Below are 6421 nucleotides of genomic sequence, written 5' to 3'. Positions count from 1 at the left end.
TATGTTATGTTCCATTTTTTTCTCTCTATGTTCCTTATATCTCAGACCTTCTATCTTACTTTCTGTCTCATAAACATACTTTACAATTTCATTTAGAGAGCGTGACTAATGGCAATCATTCTCGGGTTTTGTTTACCTGAAAATGTCTTTATTTTGCTCTTATTCTTAAAGATATTTTCTTGTAATTAAATAATTCTAGGTTGACAATTATTTTCTTTCAGTCCGCTGAAAATAATTCTATTTTTAGCTTGGTTTCTGTTGTAGTTGATAAAGAATCAGTTCGAGTGTTTGTTGTTTTGGAGATCATCTTTTTCACCAGAAGCTTCTGAGACTTCTCAGCCATTGGTGTCTTGCAGACTTATCATGGTGTGCCTATGGGTGGGTTCTTTTCATTTATACTCTCAGGGATACATTAGGAATTATTTCTGCAAATATAGCCTTAACCCCATTTTTTTCTCTTTCTCCTGGACTTCCAACCAGATTTTTGATAGGCTCTCTCATTTTATTCTCCACGTTTCTTCACTTTTATATTTTTGTCTTTTTCTCTCTGTAATGCGTTCTGGATAACTTTTTTAGATTTATTTTGCAATTCAATTTTACCTTCTGCTGTGTCTTCAGTTAAACCTATCCATTGATTTTGATAATTCAGTTATTTTTTTGTTTATCTTTTGTAATTTGGTTCTTTTAAAATCTTGGTAAAATTTTCCAACTCTGCAATGATAAAATTATCAAACTCACAAAAAAGTTGAAAGAATAGTATAATGAACTCCTGTATACTGAACAGCTAGATTCACCCATCTCAATATTTAGCCACATTTGCTTTATTTTTCTATTTTTTCCAAACTATTTGAAATAAGCTGAAGACATTATAATATTTTACCCGTAAATGCTTCAGCATGAATCTTGTAAGAATACTAGCATTTTCTTACATATCCACAATACTATTGTTATACCTAAGAAAAGTACCAATAATCTAATATACTTAATACTTTGTCCATATTCAAATACTCCCAATTGTCCCTAAAATTTCTTATTTTCTCAATCAAGATCCAATAAGAATTCATGTCTTAAATTTTTATTGTACCTCATTTTTAATTTTATTGAGACACAACTGACATACAATAAATGGTACAGATATCTTAAAAGGTGAAGTCTGATCATTTTTGACACATGTACATGGATGTGAAACCATCAGTACAATCAAGGTATGAATATAGCCTATCAGCCCGAACACTTCCTTGTTCCCCTTTGTACTCCTTCCTGCCTCTACTCTCTGTTCCCCAATTCCCAGGCAACCACTGATCTTTTTGTCACTAATGATTACATTGCATTTTCTAGGGTTTCATGTAAATGGAATCATACGATATGTACTTATTTTGTCTAACTTCTTTCACTCAGAATAATTTGAGATATATCCATGTTGTTGCATTAATCAATAGTTCAGTCCTTTTTATTGCTGAATAGTATTTCTTTTTTTGAGATACAATTGATATCAATTATATGTTAAGTTTCAGGTGTACAACATAATGATTCAATATTTGTATATATTGTGAAGTGATCACCACAATAAGTCTAGTTAACATCCATTGCCTCATATCATTATAATTTTTTCCCTTGTGGTGAGAACTTCTAAAATCTACATTCCTGGCAATTTTCAAGTATATAATACAGTATTGTTAATTATAGTCACCATGCGGTACATTACTTCCCAGGATTCATTTATTTTACACAAACATGGAACACTTCACAAATGTGTGTCATCCTCGTCCAGGGGCCATGCTAACCTTCTCTGTATCACTCCAGTTTTAGTATATGTGTTGTCAAATCCAGCAGACCAGTCTTTCATGGTATGGATGTACCACAGTTCTGTCCGCCCTGCAGATGGCCATTTGGGTTGTTTTCAGATTTTGACTATGATAACAGGACCCCGACTAGGGTGAGAGAAACAAGGCACCTTGTGCACATAACGTAAAGAGACACTCACTCTCAGGATGGTGCAGATATCCCTCTTGCCTCGCTCTTGTCCCGGCCTGATGACAGATGAAATTGCTAAGAACATTTGTGTCAAGTCTTGGCACAGGAATATTCCACAGGGATCCTAAGCTCAGCACACTGTGAGAAACGTGTACAAGGGAGCAAAGCCTGGGTTTCCGTGCGTGTCCTCTCAGAGTGTCCCTGTTGCTGCCCAGGTGACACTAGGCACCCGTCATTTTCTCTTCAAGCTGGCATCGAACACACCACCTGCTGTGATGAATGAGCGAGGAGGCTAAGCTTCTTCAAAGGAGATGCCACAGCCCATTCAATAGAGAACAACTCTGGTGCTTGTTGCTTTTATTCTGATAGAACATACATAGCATAAAATTGACCATTTTAAGTGTGGAGTTCAGCGGCATTGAGTACATTCCAATGGGAAAGTAACTTTCTTGTTCAGGGTTCATGGAAACAAAATAGAACTGTTCTCCAGAAACCTTCAGCTCCACAGCCAGGGCTCCTTCCTTGTGATCTTTCCCCAAAGCAGCTCCATGTCTGTTGTCTGTGTCCCAGCACCTTCCAGCCTTAGGCGCCTCTGACTGCATCTTGTTTCTTTAATCCCCGCATCAAGGATTGAGGCAGAAGTGCCTAACCACGTGTGCAACGGCTCCACTGCCTGCACTCGACTGCAGCAGACAGAACAAGCTCATGCCTCACATCAGACAGCCACCACGGAGCAGCGAGTCAGCGATGCTCTTTTTCACTTTGTCACTAGGGCTTCACACTGGTGGGAAGCTGTGTTAGGTCATGAAAGGAACTGCCCAGCATATGTGTCCTGTGGCCGCAGACTCACCAGCAGCCGAACCTGGGAAAAGGCGATAAACCTTGGAAGGGACAACTGAAGATATCCCTCCTGACACAGCTGCACAGACTCTTGTCCAATCTCTGCAGCCAGCACCCTGTTTAGTGAAATGAAATTAGATTTATGTTTAATTGCACTCAATAAATCTTTTGAATTTCCATTTCCAGAAAACATCACAGGGCAGGGTGCAGCATGAATGTGTGTGACACAGACTTTCCTTCCCAAAGTACAGTGTGTATCTGCACTTGCACTTGAACCAACTGAAACACACCCTGGGCCCGGAAGTCCACGGCGATCTTACCCCGCAGCAGCGCCCAGGCCCAGTGGCCTCCAGTTCATTCTCCCAGAAAATGAAAGAAGCTGTTGGCATTCTGTGCTGGGGACGCCAGGGTGATCGCTTCCCTCCAGAGTGGATAAAACACAGAAATGCTCTTAACTGTGTCTCATATCAGAGACACATCTGTGTAATTCCTCCATAAAAATTAGAGGTTTTATGTAAACTGGGCCTTTCTGCCACCCGTTAACCTCAAGTAACCACCTTGCACCCGCCCAGGTAGGCCACGAACTACCGCTTCTCGACACACACTCCCTAGGCTTACAAACACACTCCACAGTCAGTGTTTTGGGGGGTGACAGTTGCCCTGTGAAACTTAAAACCTACAACAAAAAGGACAAAAACCTTCTGTCCCATAGACTGCTCAGAGCTGCAGACAGTAAGCTTTTCATTTCATGGAAAATGCAGGTGTCAGGCTGTGTGGGCCCAGGAAGGTCATTTCGCCTTTCTAGATCTCAGACTGTAATGCGAGAAACTTGGCCTGGCGTCTCTCCGAGGTCCCTGTGCAGTGTCCATATTCTGGGACTGCTTGTGCTAGTTTTGCAAAAACTAAAACCGCAAACACTAGTTTTGTTTTGTTTTTGCTGTTTTCAGGAAGAGTCTGTTGGATAATGGTTAAAGCCAGGACCCTGAAGCATGCACTTCCGGGGCTGGCATCCCTGCGGGCGTGTGGGTCACAAGGCGTGAGAGTTAACTTGGGAGTAAGGAACATGAAAATGCACTATGGGGCACTAGCAAACCCACCCTGGCTCCATTCTGCAGCTCACTGACCCCAGCTGCCCACTCTAGGGGGTGGGTTGCACAGAGGCACCTCATTTAAAGAGAGGGCAGGCTATTTCCCCCTCCCCAAACCCCCTTTCCATCCAGAGCAGCCCTACCGTGCACTAGTGCCCTGTGCAATCACCACCTCTCTCTACTGGTGCCAAGATCCCAGAAGGCCTAGAAGTGCTACTCTGGGCTAATCCCAGAGGCAGTGCACCTGAGCTACTGTGGCTCAGGCCGGGGCGGTGGGGGAGGGGACTCATCTGAAGGAGTGGGCTGGCTCCCTGGCACAGGACCTCTGACAATTAAGTTTGCGAACTTGTTGCAACAATGTTGCTAACCTTTTTTGATATGGTAGGGATTAATCATTATGAATTTGTACCAACTAGACACACAGTTAACCAACTTTACTGTTTGGAAGTGCTGAAAAGGCTGCGTGAAAAAGTTAGACAACCTGAACTTTTCACCAACAATTCATGGCTCTTGCATCACGACAACGCACCAGCTCACCCAGCACTGTCTGTGAGGGAGTTTTTAGCCAGTAAACAAATAACTGTATTGAAATACCCTCCCTACTCACCTGATCTGGCCCCCAATGACTTCTTTCTTTACCCACAAATAAAGGAAATATTAAAAGGAAGACATTTGGATGACATTCAGGTCACCTTGGTAATAGGACGACAGCTCTGATGGCCATTCCAGAAAAAGAGTTCCAAAATTGCTTTGAAGGGTGGACTAGGCGCTGGCGTCGGTGCACAGCTTCCCAAGGGGAGTTCGGGAGTACTTCGAAGATGACCGTAGTGATATTCAGGAATGCGTTGTGTAGCACTTTTTCTAGGATGAGTTCGCGAACTTAATTGTCTGACTTCATATTACCAGATCTGGAATCGAGGTTTGAGGGCAGAGGAGAGGGAGAGGGAGGGAGCTAGATATTGGAGCGCCACCTGGTGGCAAATCATGCCACCAGCATGTTCTCAAGAGCAACGCAGACTGGTGCTATTTATTATACATGCCTGACCTCCAGTGCTGAAATAGTGATTGGCACATGCTGGCTGCTTATAATAATAGGTAACATCTATTTATTGAGCAACAACTCTCTTTATTAATCCATGGAGGTTTTGAGATTAACTGAAAAACTAAGCAGCTGGTATAGAGTTCACACATACCATTCCCCCCATATACACGTTCTCCTATTAATAATATCCTGCATTAGTTGTAGTGCATTTGTTACATTTAATGGACTGACATTGATACATTAGTATTAACTAAATTCCACATATTAAGAATTCACTCTTGGTGTTGTACACTCTATGGGATATGACAAATGCATGTCATGTATCCACCATTATGACCATTATGGTAGCACAGAGAATAGTTTCATTGACTTCAAATTTCTCTGTGCTTTACCAATTCACCTTCGCCCTCAACCACCCATTCTTGAAACCCTGGCAACCACTGATATTTTTACTGTCTCCACAGCTTTGCCTTTTCCAGAATGTCACGTAGTTGGCATCATACAGTATGTAGGCTTTTCAGATTGAAAGATTGCTAAATTCTTTCATTTAGCAGTATACATTTAAGATTCCTCCATATCTTTTTTGTGGCACAGTAGCTCATTTCTTCTTAGCACGGAATAATATTCCATTGTCTAGATGTACTACAGTTTATTTATCCATTCACCCACTGAAGGATACCTTGGTTGCTTGCGTTGTTGGCAATTGCTGTTATACACATCATGTGCAGGATTTTGTGTGGACCTAAGTTTTCAGTTTCTTTGGGTAAATACTAAGGAGCACAAATGCTGGATCACATGGTGAGAGTGTGTTTACTTTTGTAAGAAACTGCCAAACTTTCTTCCAGGGTGGCTGCACCATTTTGCATCCCCACCAGCAGTGAGAGTTCCTGTGGCTCCAGGTCCCCGCCAACACGGGGTGTTGTCAGTGTTCAGATTTTAGCCATTTTAGTAGGTGTGTAGTGGTACCTCATTGTTGATTTAATTTGCATTTCCCTAATGACACAGGATTCAGCATCTTTTCATATGCCTATTTGCCATCCGTATATCTTCTTTGGTAAGGAGACTACTCAAATGTTTGTCCATTTTTTAAAAATTGGGCTATTTTCTTATTGAGTTTTAACTTTGTATATTTTGGTTCCCAGTTATTTATCAAATATGTGTTTTGCAATATATTTTAATATATATGAAATAAGTACACAGATATTTAAATGAAACATTTTATTTAAATGAAATATTTTATTTAAAAACATTTTAATTATTTTGGGAGACACCACAAATATGTTGGGTGTCACCTAAAATCATTTCCTATACCATCTGTGGTATGTGTACAACATTTTGTGAAATATTATTTAAATCTCCCAATTAAAGTAAAATAGCAACAATAGCAAAATAACCACAATGACATCCATGGACACCCATTTCCCATAGGCTGCAGCCTCGATAGACACCTCTATTTTAAAATGGATGGACTATTATG

General features: G+C 41.0%; 1 non-coding gene across 1 annotated transcript; it reads right to left on the bottom strand.

The window, feature by feature from the left end:
• Nucleotides 1-1728: 1728 nt before the first annotated feature.
• Nucleotides 1729-1835, bottom strand: LOC117012012 (U6 spliceosomal RNA). Its single transcript, XR_004421091.1, has one exon. It is a non-coding gene; the product is annotated as a U6 spliceosomal RNA (small nuclear RNA).
• Between the last annotated feature and the right edge of the window lie 4586 nt (nt 1836-6421).

Source organism: Rhinolophus ferrumequinum, chromosome 19 (assembly GCF_004115265.2).
Source record: "Rhinolophus ferrumequinum isolate MPI-CBG mRhiFer1 chromosome 19, mRhiFer1_v1.p, whole genome shotgun sequence".
In the NCBI taxonomy this organism is placed as follows: Eukaryota; Metazoa; Chordata; class Mammalia; order Chiroptera; family Rhinolophidae; genus Rhinolophus; species Rhinolophus ferrumequinum.
The sequence above is the reverse complement of the archived record's forward strand: the minus strand, read 5'-3'. Positions and strand labels throughout refer to the sequence as shown.